At 50.9% G+C, this 13,765-nt stretch overlaps 1 protein-coding gene across 1 annotated transcript in view; it reads left to right on the top strand.

Moving 5' to 3' along the window:
* The first annotated feature begins 3,759 nt into the window (after positions 1 to 3,759).
* Cpne2 (copine 2) overlaps positions 3,760 to 13,765 on the top strand; it is a 38,334-nt gene continuing 28,328 nt past the window's right edge. The window contains exon 1 of the mRNA XM_051201962.1: positions 3,760 to 4,021. The gene's annotated coding sequence lies outside the window, so the exon portion shown is untranslated. The remainder of the gene's footprint in view (positions 4,022 to 13,765) is intronic.

Raw genomic sequence — 13,765 nt, 5'->3', positions numbered from 1 at the left:
TTTGCCTTTCCTGGGAAGTTGCCAGGTCAGCTGGTAGGAGTTGTGCTGACCTGTCTGGCCCAGACTGAAGACAGAATAGTTAAATTTTGAGAAAGAAACTAGGCACATCCACCAAAAGTGCCAGGCCAAGTGACATGCACAGGGTGGTACCTGAGGACAGAGAGCACAGAACACATGAACTCTTCTCTTTTCAGCTCCTCTTACTTTTGGCTTTCACTCTTCGACTCCACCCAAATTCTAAACTCCAAGAAACTCATAACAGGCCCCAAAACACACCATGTGGGGCTGGCAATGGTGAGCTGGTTAGGCACACCTCACGTTGGTGTGCCAATTCCTTGTTCTTTTCCTTGAGAAACTTCCTTTCCTACCGCCTACCTGCTTGGGAACCTTGGCAGGTTTTCATCTAAAGCTAGTGGGCCCAGTGTCCCTGTCGGCTTCTTCCCGGAGTAGGCTCAGTTTAAAAATATACAGGAGCAAATGAAATCCAAACAGGAGGGAGTGTGAGGACCTTCTCAAAGAGGTGAGGACTGTGGCTTGACCTGGGAGCACCTAAATCTGCCTGCAGGGCAGGGGAGGCCTCGTGCTGCTTGTCACTTGCTCATCATCCTAGGGGTTCAGGTGGAATGGATGTCCATCTTCCTGATGGGAATCATGGCTACTCCTTCTGTCTCAGACCTGAAGCCTTCCCGCTTTCTCTGTCCTGTGGCCCAGCACACACAGCTGCCTGGAAGCCACTGTTCCAAACTGCCTTGAACTGATGAGAAAGCTCCCTATAAAGGTCCAGTTATAAAAAACCTCCGTGCACAGTAAATGTGAGGGTTCAGCTTCATCGAGCCTGGGCTTCCTGGAACTGGTGTTCTCCATTTCTAAGAAGCCAAAAGAGAACCTTGGAGTAGCCCTATGCTGGGGATTGAAGTAGCCTGCAGGTCCGGGTGTTCTACAGTCAAGGGTCTCCCCACCCCCAGAAAGAGAAATTGTCCTACATCCTTCCTGGGTTGTTTTGGCCAGCCAGAGCAGGTCTCATGCAGAATTTGCAGGAAAGACTTTTCAATGGCCAGCTTGCTGAAGATTACCAGGACGCATAGGTCCCACGGAATGGTCACCAGGAGGTCACACCTCTAGTCACCAGTGGGTGGGCAGCTATCATCAGCAGTGGAAGAAAGCCCTCCTATGACCATAGCACCCTGAATGTTCCTGATCTCATCCAAGCTTGAGAGGCCAGGCCTCCTGTGGTCTGACCCAAACTGTTGAGAACCCAGGCAAAACTTGCCCTCACTGAACCCAGGTCATCTCAGACCCAAGAGATGTGCTTCTGGGTAGTGGTGAACACATTATAATCACAACTCCCTCTGTCCCCTCCCCTTCCACACACCTGAGGTCCATCCAGCTCCTGGTGGCAGGATGCTTTTGACTCACAAGCACAGGGAAGGCTGCAAGCAACCTGGGTAACTCTGAGCAGTTTGTCTAAATGACCAGCACCAGGGAAAGAAATCCCAGAAACTTGTGCTGTTACAGGCACCCTGCAGGGGACTCTTAAGAGGCTCAGGCCTCCCATCTGCACAGAAAATGCTCTAGGCTCCCAGTGCAAGCAAATCTTCACCCCCCACTTTTCAGTCTTGCCGCTTGTATGCAGTGTATGACAGTAATCTGGGACAAACCCTTGGCCAGTGTTTACTGACCTCTGCCCTTGGCTCTCAGGCAGCTTTATTGAGATATAACCAATGTCTGATACTTGGGTTTATCTAGTGACAAGACTATTAGTCAACTTTTCATTGATGTGACAAAACACTTGAGATCAGCACCAAAAGGACTTCCTCTGGTTTGTGGTTTTGGCTCACAGTATGCTGGCTCCATTGCTACTGGGCATTCCGAGAGGCAGAACATCACACCGCATGATGGTGTAAGAACAGAGGTATGGTGGGAAACCCATTGCACCACGGACTAAGGGAAAAGACTTTCTCAAACCAGGCTTCACCTTCTGAAGTTGCCATCACTTCCCAATAGGGAAATGGTTTACAGACTAAGATTTCAACACGTGAGCCTTTGGGACATCCCAGATCCAAACCATAAACTCTATTCTAATTTTGAAACCTTTTTTGTCCCTCCAAGAAACCCTGTATCAAATAGCAACCACCCCTGTTCTCCCTCTGACGCCCTTACTTCCTCTGTGGATGCCTCTCTGGACAGACTTATACAGTATATGGCTTTTTATGACTGGCTTCCTCTGAAACCATCCCTACCATAATGTTTCAGTACTTTCCCTGGGTAATACTCCACTGTGCACTGAACTTTCCTTTACCAACAGTTGCTACATGTTGGATCTTTCCTAGTTTTTGGCTCTTTGTGAACCATGCTGTTACAAACATTCATGCTCACCTTTTTGTGTGGATATACATTTTTATTTCTCTTGAGTAAGTAGGTCCCTAGGAATGGAATTGCTGTGACCCCTGACTTTAGTACTTTGTCTTCCCCACCAGGCCCTAGTGACATCTTCCCCTTGGACAGTCCAGTCACTGGAACTCTTCTGGGGTTAGAAGAATGCTGGCCAAGAGTATGGCTGAGATGGGTCTCTATGCTAATCACCTTTAACCATGAACTTTTCACCTGTTTGTCTACCTGGACCTGGCATTGCTCCCCAGAGTCCATCAGCTTAAGACTATCCAGTCTCCACATTCTACTCCAGTACCTGAAGGCTAGTGAGATCCTGCAGCTTAACTAGGACAATCAAAGAAGTCTTACTGGAGGAGGTACATGTGCAGTCGGCTCTAAGAGGCCCCACAGGTTGCTTTGTCCCAGAGCTGAGCAGAGGGCATCAAGGACTTCTGGTGCAAGAAGACTGAGGAGACTCTGGAAAGATGTAGGATGCTCTCAAGACAGGCAGGCAGAGAACAAAGCTCTATGCCCTGGGGCTGCTTGGTGGCTGCCCTTTCTAAGGCTGCAAAGTGCCTGTGACTCAGACATAGAGGGAGTTCATACTAGCTACAGCATGAGTCTCTGCATTAACCCTCATCTGTCTGGAATAGAAAACCTACAACCCAAACGCCAGGCTTTAACACTCAGCCGCGCAGCAGTCCGTGCACACCAGGGTCAAGGGCTTTAGCCATGACTATGAGATCTCCGGACAGTCATGTCCCTTTCATGGGACCTGGTTAAAAGAGTTTTGGTTCTAGTGTCCAGTGGTTAACTTGTTCAGAGGGTATAAAATATCACTGAGTGGCCACCAGCTGCCCAGGGTCAGAATAGTCCCTTAAGAACTGGTGTCTCTTTTGGGTCAAAAGCGGACTACCCAGAGGGGAGGCCTCAGCTCCACAGAACTGCTCTCCCGTTGAGCCCAATCCCACTCCAAACGTCTTTATCTCATCGTCTTTGTCACGGGAATATGTGTCATCTTCCCAGTCTCTGGCGGCAAGAAAACGCTATTGAAAGAAAAAAATAATAAAATAAAAAAGAAGAAAAACACTGCGGTTCCAGTGCGGTCCCAACAGCTCGGAAGCAAGCCCTGGGCGACTCCCCGAGGGCTCGGCGCTACGCCCCGAACGCTTTGGAGTGGAAGCCGCGGGCGGTGCCCCGGGGTCCGGAGAGCCGGGCGATCGCACCCCGGGTTCCCGAGTCTTCAGCCCGAGAGCAGCGCGCGGAGCTCCGTGGTGCCTGACGCCTAGAGCGGCGGGCCCGGGACTGGGTGCGAACCCTCGGCATCGCGCCCAGTGGCAGCCTGCTGCGTCCAGGTCCTCGTGGGCACAAGCCGGGAGCGGGACAGGTCCCGGTGCAGCCCGGAGAGCCGCCCCTCCAGGAAGCGCCCGCCTCGCGCCCGCTTCCCGCCCACATCCTCCCTCGACAGGAGGGAGGAGCCCGCGCCGCAGCCGCGGCCCGAGGAGGGCCGGCCCTAGCCCGGGCGAGCGCACGAGTGGGCACGGCCGCGCGGGCAGCGCCCTGAGCCTGTCCCGCGTCGCCGCCCGGCCGACAGCACAGCGCGCGGGGATGCCCCGGCGGCCCGGAGCACGCTGAGGCTGCGGGACGCACGGTGAGTGGGGCCCTCGGCGGGTGCGGTGAGGGTGGGCCGGGCACTGCGCGCCCAAGTTCGGCCTGGGGCTCCGAGGGAAGCGGGTTCTGCCGGAGGGACTCCGACGTCCATGGCCGCACCCCCACCCCCACCCCGCAGCAAGCCCGGGTGACTTAGCTATCACCCTGCCTCGCGGGGGCGCCCGTCTGCGGGTGGCCGGTGGCTGGGCTGCCTCGGGGACACTGGCTAGCTGTTTGATGGGGGTGGGGGGAAAGACCCTATAACTCTGTTAAATGTCGGGATGGCTTCTGGGGGATGGCCTCCCATTGCCACCAGCACAGCTGCACCGTGCGCTCTAGACGGAAGGGCTCACCCCTTGACCCCACCCTGACCCCGACCCGGCCCTGTTCAGATTGGCCCTAGGGCCGACTCCCTCTGCTCCAGTCAGAGAGAAAAGATGGGGAATAGTGTTGGGCAGTTTTCCAGAAGTCGGAGTGTGTTTGCAAACTAGTTTTTGCGCAAAAGCTGTCTGGCACCTGTGTGTTCCAAGGGGTGGAGGAGGAAGCGAGAAGCCCTTCTTCCTTCCTTCCCATCCCCGCAGCGATGCTCCTGGAAAAAATAAAGGAGACTAATGCCCTTCTTTCCATCTCCTCTCCTCCTGTATCCTCACCCTACCTTTAGTAGGCAAGCTTGTCTTTGGGTAAGGGGCTACCTCAAAAGGGAGCTGGAAAGGGAGCTGGAAGTGCCCAAGGTCACAGGTGCAATAGCAATCCAGAACTGAGTGGCCGTTCACAGGGTCTGCCTTGTACTGATTCTTCCTGCCCCATAAGTATTCTGGGGGAAGGGTAAAGGTCTTTAAGAATTAGCCCCACCGTCCATTGTTTTGTCTGACCAAAGATCTCCATCATGTAGGAGTATGGAGCTGTCACCCAGAGGTGGGACAGTATATTATTCTACCCCTTGGGGCATTTACAGCTTCTGTGGTAGTGACATCGTTGCCAGGCCAGTTCCTGCTGAGAAGTCCCTAGTTCAGGGTCAGGGTTCTCCCTTGCTACCATCCTTCCTGCAGAGGAAGGATGCTCCCTTCTTCTGCCTTCTTCCAGGCTGCTGAGGCTGTAGCATAACTTCCAGAATTCAGCTCCCTCACCTTGGAAAACATGACCTCAAAGGGAACTTGGTGTGAGCTAGTCAAATTAGGAGGGCCTGGTCATCCTGCCATCTTGGCAGGTAGCTGGAGAGGGTAACCATCCAGACATGTTGTCCAGGAGAAACTATATAAGGTCCCCGATGCTTGAGGATTGAGCCAGAGCCAGGGGTGCCTCCTTGCTCCTTGTCCTGTGTTCTCTGACCACTGGTCATCTGACTGCAACTCCACTTGTGAGGTCAAGAACAGTGCTCTCTGAATTGGAAGAGAACCCTTTTCCCAAAGGATGGGAGGCATTTTGGTTGTCTGTCACTTCTGGTGGCCTATGGACAACCCCAGTTCGGGAGTTGTGGTAGACCTGCCTTTAACACCTTTTTGTGACCAGAAGTGGGATGGTGGCCTCAACTCTGAATCTCCAGCTCACCTGTAAAGTGGGCTCATTTCCAGGACCACTTGGAAACTGACCAGGCCCAAACATGAAGGAGTGAGTTTATTGCCACCCTGGCAGGGAGCTCTGAGCTCTGGGGCTGTCCTGAGATGGTGACCCAGCCTGCTGGAGTGAGAGGGTTTACCAGATGCATTTCTGCATAGAAAAACCAGGACAAAGCCTGTGGGAGCTTGAGTACTCCTGGCCTCTGTCACTTCCTGCCTCCATGCCTTCACACACACACACACACACACACCCTTCCTTTTAGGCCTGGGTGTTTTTCCATCTGTGAGATGAGGCAAACTGCAATAGCAGCCCATTTGCAGAGCTGCAGGGAGGCTAGGGCTAAGGAACTGGGCAGGTGTTCTTAAAAGTAAGGAACCCTGCATGATGCTCTCTGATTATATTTCAAGCCCTCCTCCAATGGTGTGAGAAACAAAAACTCTAGGGGACTACATGAAAAAAGAGGGCCAAATGGAGCCTCAGTTTCCCTATCTGTATAATAATGAGGTGTGCACCCTCTGTTCCCTTTTCTTTCCGGGTAATTGTGTTTCCTTAAAGAGAGTTGTGAGGATCAGTCTAGATGACAAAGAGCTTGTGTGCCGGCGCTTTGACTGGTGCGGGAAGCACTTGGGAACAGCTGTCATCCCCATTGTTCCTGGGAATATTAGTACACTTGATTCGCATAACTGCATTCAGAATCCCTTCTGGGATTTTTTTTTCAGGGCCCTTATCCACCTTTCTATGCAGAGACGAGTCCTGGAATCTAGATGTTGGCCCTTCTGGGCTGTTCTGGGGGCAGAAGGCTCTGCCCTGCCAAAGTGTGAAGAGCACTATCTGAGGCGGTGCATTCCATGTGGGTTCCCCGTCTCCCCACCTGGGACTGCCCTCACTGGGCTCTGAGGCTTGCGCAGAGGACAAAAAAGCTCTCTCTAATAATTGCACTCCTGTCAGGAGGAATAGCATCTTTGCCTGCTGAGAAGCTCCTGCCTTCCCCTCTTACCCCTCCCCTACCCAACAGGCTGGAGGCTCAGGCAGGAGCAGAAAGAACACCTCTAGAAAACGGCCTTCTGCCTTTGCAGCCAGCACATGGCTTCAGAAAGGTCAGTGTGGACTCTGTCGAAGCAGGAGGCTGGGTCACCCTGCCATCCAGGCCAGGCAGCTAGAGATGGTGGCCATCCAATCATGTTCCACCTCTTGCTGTCCAGGAGAGACGATTTAAGGTTCCTAAGCCAGGGCTAGAGGTGCCTTCTATGGCCTTTGCCCTTATTTGCTTCCTGAATCTGGCTCCTGTGGAGGTCAAGGAGATTACTGTTTAGTGTGTTGGAGCACTCTCTACAGCCACACTATTGTCCCATAAAACCTGAGGAAGAGACAGGAGGGAGAAGGCATATCCTTGTCCCTTTACCTTTGTTTTTCTGAGGGTATTTGCCTCCCTCTTCCTCCAATGGGCACTGAATAGGGTGTGCCTTCATGCTTGAACAGTACCTGGAACATAGTAAGTGCCCAGTAAAATGTTGTGTGATGAATGGGAGTCTACCCTTCGTCCCAAATGAGGTCCTGAGTGTTGGGTGACAACCTAGAAAATTATGAACTTGCCACTCTTGAGTCCCTGGAGGGACACTGGCTTCACTATCAGGGTGCCAGGGATTTGATGTGGAGGAGGGTTTGTGGGAAGGTGTTTTTCAGGACAGGGCAGGATTTCTGGGCACAGAAAGCTGGGAGTTGTAGGTAGCCACTGGTACTGCTTGCTGTCATTGCCTACTTACCTATGGACTGAAGAATGCTGGGAAGTGTCAACCCCTTAGCCTAGACTTGTTTTGTTCTGTTTTTTTGATGTTTTCTTTTCTGAGACAGGGTTTCTCTATGTAGCCTTGACTATTCTGGATCTCACTCTGTAAACCAGGCTGGCCTGGAACTCACAGAGGTCTGTCTACCTCTGCCTCCTCAGTGCTGGGATTAGTAGTATGCACCACCACACCCAGGCCTAACCTGTTAATCTCTCTGACCTCAGTTCATTCATCAGCTCGCTCACTGGCTCCCTCCTACTCCTTCCTTCCTTCCTTCCTTCCTTCCTTCCTTCCTTCCTTCCTTCCATCTATCCATCCATCCATCCATCTGTCAGTTGTCTAACTGACCATTTATTTGTGTAGCCGAGCCTCAAGCATGCTCGGTCAACTGTCCTATCCCTGAACTCTAACCCCAGCCCTGACCTCAATTTCTTCATCCAAGAAATGGGCAACCTAAGAGCAGAAGCTTGCTTTGTCCTGCACATGGTTGGTTGTTTGACTATTTAGCAGTTGTGTCCCAAGAAGCTCATCTGGGTAAGGGACTGCCATGTGTCAGTGGTGTGACCATGGTTGAGGTAGTTAGTCTCTGCCCCTGGTATGGAGAGCTCAGGAAAGACAGAGGGGCATCTGTAGCCACACCCCCAAGACTCAAAGGAGCCTTGGCCATACCTTATTTATAGTCAGAAAAACTGACTGATACAGAGGGGAGACATTCACACATAATTAGGCAGTGCCTAGTTGCCCCATGGCACTCCCCTGGTGGGTGTGAGCATCATAGTGGGAGCCAAAGGTCAAGCCTATCTCAAAGTGAAACTCTCCATTAGTTAAGGTCCTCCCTCTGGCCAGACTCACTCCTGAGGTCCCCTAAGTGCTCAGAGCACTCAGCAGCCTGGAGAACTCTGAGTCTATTCCTCAGCTTCCAGGGAGGCAGGAGAAAGGTATGGTACCCAAGCCTACTTTGCAGATGAAGGGCAGAGACCTAGAAGGGAGGAATAATAAGAGAAGGACCTGATAGGAAAGGCTACTGCCTTGCTACCTGATGACCACTTGGCCAGCCCCTATAGTAACACTGGGAAGACCCTAGGTGGCTGAGGTGCACATGTAGCCTGGAGGCCATGAAGAGGACCTTCCCAAGAACCTGAGCTTAGGTGAGACTTAACCAGCCTCCTGCCCAGTGTGACCTAGCTCAGTATAGGGTCCCAGGAGAGCATCAGAGCCAACCCCTGCCGCAACCCTCGCCTGGCTGTCTACATCTATATTTATCCCTATAATGGCCTGGTTGCCTGGCAGAGTGTGGTGCCTTTTAAGCACAGCACCCGGTGCCATAACTATAGTAGAAAATGGTTTGTGTGCAGAGCTCCCCGACCCTATCACCTTAGCCAGAGTAAGTGTCAGCCTACTCCTGGAGCTGCATGCCACTTGGCAGGAGCCACACAGCCACAGCGTTCACAAAGGGCCCCTGGGAGTAGGAGTCTTGGCTCTAAATCTCTGCTTCCCTATCGTCAAAGGGATGTTGAGGTAATCGGACTGAGGTCGGGGTTCCTATAGAGCTGGAAGGTAACAGGCGCCTTCTAGCCCAAAATTTCAAATCTAAAATCCCAGAGTTCAGCTAGGTGTGGTGGTGCACACCATCAGTCCCAGGTCTTAGGAGGCAGAAGCAGGTTGGATCTCTGGAGTTTCAGGTCAGCATGGTCTACATACAGGTTAGACCAGCCAGAACTGCATGGTGTGACTCTGTGTCAAAGACCAAAAGCAGGGCTAAAGAGATGGCTCTGAAGTTAAGAGCACTCGTTGCTCTTGCAGAGGACCTGGGTTCAGTTTCCAGTAGCTCACAACCATCCACAATTGAAGTTCTACAGGATCTGATACCCTTATCTGATCTCTGTGGGCACCAGACACACACCTTGTGCATGTATATACATGCAGGCAAAACACTCATACACATAAAAGAAGAAGAAGGAATTCCAAGAATTCCCAGGCCCAGGAACTTTGTGAATCTGTGATCCTGGGCCTTTTCCTCTCCCAACCATGTTTTTAATTTGTTCAGCTCCCATTCTGTGCATGAGAACAACAGAGATGAAAATGAGGCTAAGTGTGGTGGCACTTGCTTGTGTCCTAGCACTTGGACAAGAGGATTGCTGTGTCAACCCCCCCCCCATCCCCACACCTGCTTAAACATTGTATTGTAAGTTCATAGTCATCATGATATATATATATATATGAATATGTGTGTGTGTGTGTGTGTGTGTGTGTTATTAAGAACATCTCAAAATCAAGAGGGCTGAGTGTGTGGCTTGGTCTCAATACACAGGGCCCTCAGTTCAATCCCCAGCAACTTGAAAAAGAAAATCACCCCCAGCATAGTATACCATGACAAAGCCGTGCATTTGGGATAACAGCAGCTAGGTCCAGAAACAGGAACAACCAGCTGAAGCCTCTTGGTACCCCTTCTCATCAGTCTCATGCTGCTTGCTCCTGTCAAACCACTATCACCACTTTCAACAGCATATGTTTCTCTTGTCCACTCTTGTCCTCATGTAAGGAAACCAGTGGTGGTGGTGGGGTCATATCCTCTTTCATGCTCCTTCATTTATTACAAGGAGTGGTGCATCCCCATTGCTGACACACTGATCCTCATACAGTACTGCAGTGGGCATCTGCAACCTGTGTCTTTTGGAAATTAGTTTGCAGGACCTGCCACATGTTTCTCCTAAATGCTTTGCATCAAGCCCCACTGCCTCTGGCAAACTGTGAAAGTTCTGGTCACTCTGAATTCTTGCCAACCTGCAGTATGTCAGCTTTTTACAATTTTGACCATCCTAAGGATCTTGATGGGCTTGGTATGTAGTGATGTCGCATTTGGTTTCACTGAGCTGAATGTGAAGAGTAAAAGGAGTCAAGTGGGGAAAGAGACAGTGTGTTCCAGGCAGCTGGAACAGCAAGTGATACACAAGAAAGTATTGTTGGAACCTCATGTAGTGAGGGAGAGGACCCAGGGAGTCCTACCAGGGGGACTAGGTGTGGTCCTGAGACGGGAAGAGGCCTCCGAGAGAGACTTATCAATGTGATACAGAGCTTTCAGTTTGTCCCTGCATTTCTATGCTTGAGAAAGCAGATGCAGGGGGCTGGGGAGATGGCTCAGGCAATACAGTGTTTACGTGGCAAGAACCAGGACTGGAGTTCAGTTCCTAGAACTCATGCAACAGTAACCCCAGCTGGGAAGACAGGTGAATCCATCCCTGGGGCTCAAGGACTGCCAGCCTAGTCTTACATGGGAAGTTTTAGGCCAATAGGAAACCCTGATGAGTTGTGTGGTAGTGGTACATGCCTTTGATTCCAGCACTCAGAAGGCAGAGGCAGGTGGATCTCTGTGAGTTTAAGGCCAGCCTGGTCTACAAAGTGAGTTCCAAGACAACCAGAGAGCTGTTACACAGAGAAACTCTGTCTTGAAATGCATTAAAAGGAGAAAAAAAAAAAGGAAAGAAAGAAAAGAAATCTTGAGGAATGATAAAGGTTATCCTACACACACACAGACACACAGACACACACACACACACACACACACACACACACACACGAGAGAGAGAGAGAGAGAGAGAGAGAGACACAAAAGTAGACCAAATGACTCTTCCAGGGTCCCATCAGTCTGGAAGGAGGCTCCTTTCTGAGACCCAGAGATTGGGATTCAGAGGGCAAGAAGGTAGTCAGCCAGCCTCCACTGACAGTGGGTGTGGTCTCATGGTCACAAGGCCTTGAGCAGGGGTGTCCGGAAGGTAAAGCTCATGGTGTACACTCAGGACGAGAGCCTTTCTGTGACTCTCCTTTATTTCAGTTTTGTCTCTGTTGGGTGGCCATGTCCACCTTCCCCTTCCCTTCAGCTGGCAGGTGGCTTGGAGCTCCCGCATATGAGAAGTTAGAGCCCCATACCAGCACTCCATCTCTGGCCCCTCAAAGCTCAAGGTTGCTTGGATGGCTTACTGTATCTGTAAACTTGGCTGGGCTATGGTGACCAGTTGTTTGGCCAAATACCAGTCTAGATGTTTCTGTGAAGGTGTTTAAGATGTGATTAACATTTAAGTCAGGCTTTGGGCAAAGCCGATTATCCTCCATACATGGACACCATCCAGCCAGAGACTGAGCTTCCTACAAGATGAGATCTTGGACCTCAAGATCACAACATAGAAAAAGACCTTCCTGTTTCCAGTCCATGCTGTCCTCCAAACATTTTACTTGTCATTATCCTATGAACAGATCCTTTTCTTTTTTTTAAACACTTTTTACATTTTATTTATTTATTTATTTATTTGGTTTTTCAAGACAGGGTTTCTCTGTATTGCTTTGGAACCTGTCCTGGAACTAGCTCTGTAGATCAGGCTGGCCTCGAACTCACAGAGATCTGCCTGCCTCTACCTCCCAAGTTCTGGGCTTAAAGGTATGCACCACCAACACCTGGCTAAAATTTGTTTTTATTTTATGTACACTAGTGTTTTGCCTGTATGAAGGTCTGTGTGAAGGTGTCAGAAGCCCTGGAACTGGAGTTACAGACAGATGTGCTGGGAATTGAACCTGGGTCCTCTGGAATGTCAGCCAGAGCTCTTAACCACTGAACCATCTCCCCAGCGCCCTACCAACAGAGTCTTTAAAACCAGACTCTTTCTGTGCAAAGGCAGGCACACTACCATCTCGCTTTCTCTGGAGAATCTGGTGATGTGTTTGCTCTCTGTGTTCCTGGGCTTTGTCAGCTGGTCAGTGGAGTGACAATGCCCTTCAAGACCCATCCCAAGCCTCCTGAGAGTGGACAGTAGCCCTCAGGGCCAGCGGGCAGGGGGTAACCGACTAGTTAGTTGAGGGTTCTAGTTAGCAGAGAATTACTATCTAACTAGGTATGGTAGGGCTTATATGGAAACCAAGTGTCACATCTGCTTAACCAGGCTATGTGCAGGCCATTCCAGGGCCATCCCTGAGGCGTGGTTCTGGCCTCAGGTGTGTGCCTCCTTGCTCCTATCATGGTTGCAGGTGGGCAGCTTCAAGCTCCCTCTGGGGAGCCTGTTAGAAACCACACCTGCCTGCCAAACCCGTGGTTTGTGTGTGCTTGGCCTCCTCCACCTTGCCTGTAGGGCTTGTTCATACACGGGTTGTTAGGTGCCTCCCTAGGGCTTCTGATGGAGCAGTTCTGGGTGGGGCCAGATGGTAAACTTCTGATGCTTTCTGGAACCATGTTTGCAGCAGGAAAGCCCCAAGCTTAAAGCTACACCCCATTCAAAGGTGGTGCCCACTGAGGTTCTATGGCTTCTGTGACCCTTGGGGTCTCAAGGACAGAGTTGGCTGGAAACCTCAAGGACTGTCCTCATGTCCCAATTCTGGGCCCAGTCCCCAGCCCCATCCTCCACCCTTGGCCTAACTGACATGGTGCATTGTGCCCACCGCAGATAAAGGCAATAGAGAACCATGTGTCTCAGCCAGTTTTAGTCCCTTGCCTTCTTTGTTTGGCCACACATTCCCCTGATTTTTGGTCTGCTGTCTCCACCCCAGAGATTAAGAGCCACTGGTAATAACAAGTTTGCTTTATCTTAATCCTCACAACAACCCAGGAACATACTTTATTGCCTTCTTTTTACAGAGGGCAAAATAGAGAGAGGGGGAGGGTAAGTAAGTAATATGCTTGAGGTCACACAGCAGAGAAATAAATGTCAGAAGCAGAGGCTCATGTTTAGGCTAATACATCTGGAGTCTGTGCATTTAACTGCCACTTGGTACTGGCCAGAGCACTTAGAGTCTATGGGACTGCCACTAACAAGGCTTTGTAACACTTTGCTCTTTATAGTTTGCGTTGAAGACAGATTTTGTTTTTGTTTTTGTTTTTTTGAGACAGAGTTTCTCTGTATTGCTTTGGAGCCTGTCCTGGAACTCACTCTGTAGACCAGGTTGGCCTCGAACTCACAGGGATCCTCTTGCCTCTACCTCCCAAGGGCTGGGATAAGGGCATGTGCCACCAACACCTGGCTGAAAACAGAATTTTTTTTTTCCTCCCTATCTTCCAAATATCAAGTTGGACACACCATTGTGTGGAGGTCAGAGGACAGCTTCAAGTGTTGGTCTTCCCTTCTTCCTTGCTGGAGACAGGGTCTCTCTCTTGCTTGCTGCTGTGTACACCAGGCTAGCTGGTCTGTGAGATTGTGGAGGTGTTCCAGGCTCTGCCCACCATCTCACCACAGAAGCTCTGGGATTAATAGTCACATACCGCCACACCTGACTTCACATGGGCTCTCGTGATTCAGACTCATGGCCTCATGCTTGTCGGGTGAGCCCTGTACCCACTGAGCCATCTCCCCAGCCTTGCCAATGCTGTTTTGACAGTACCTATGGCCTCCTACTAGGAATCCCCATTGGCAGTTCCACAGGCC

Source organism: Phodopus roborovskii, unplaced genomic scaffold (genome assembly GCF_943737965.1).
Source record: "Phodopus roborovskii unplaced genomic scaffold, PHOROB, whole genome shotgun sequence".
NCBI classification, from domain to species: Eukaryota; Metazoa; Chordata; class Mammalia; order Rodentia; family Cricetidae; genus Phodopus; species Phodopus roborovskii.
The sequence above is the reverse complement of the archived record's forward strand: the minus strand, read 5'-3'. Positions and strand labels throughout refer to the sequence as shown.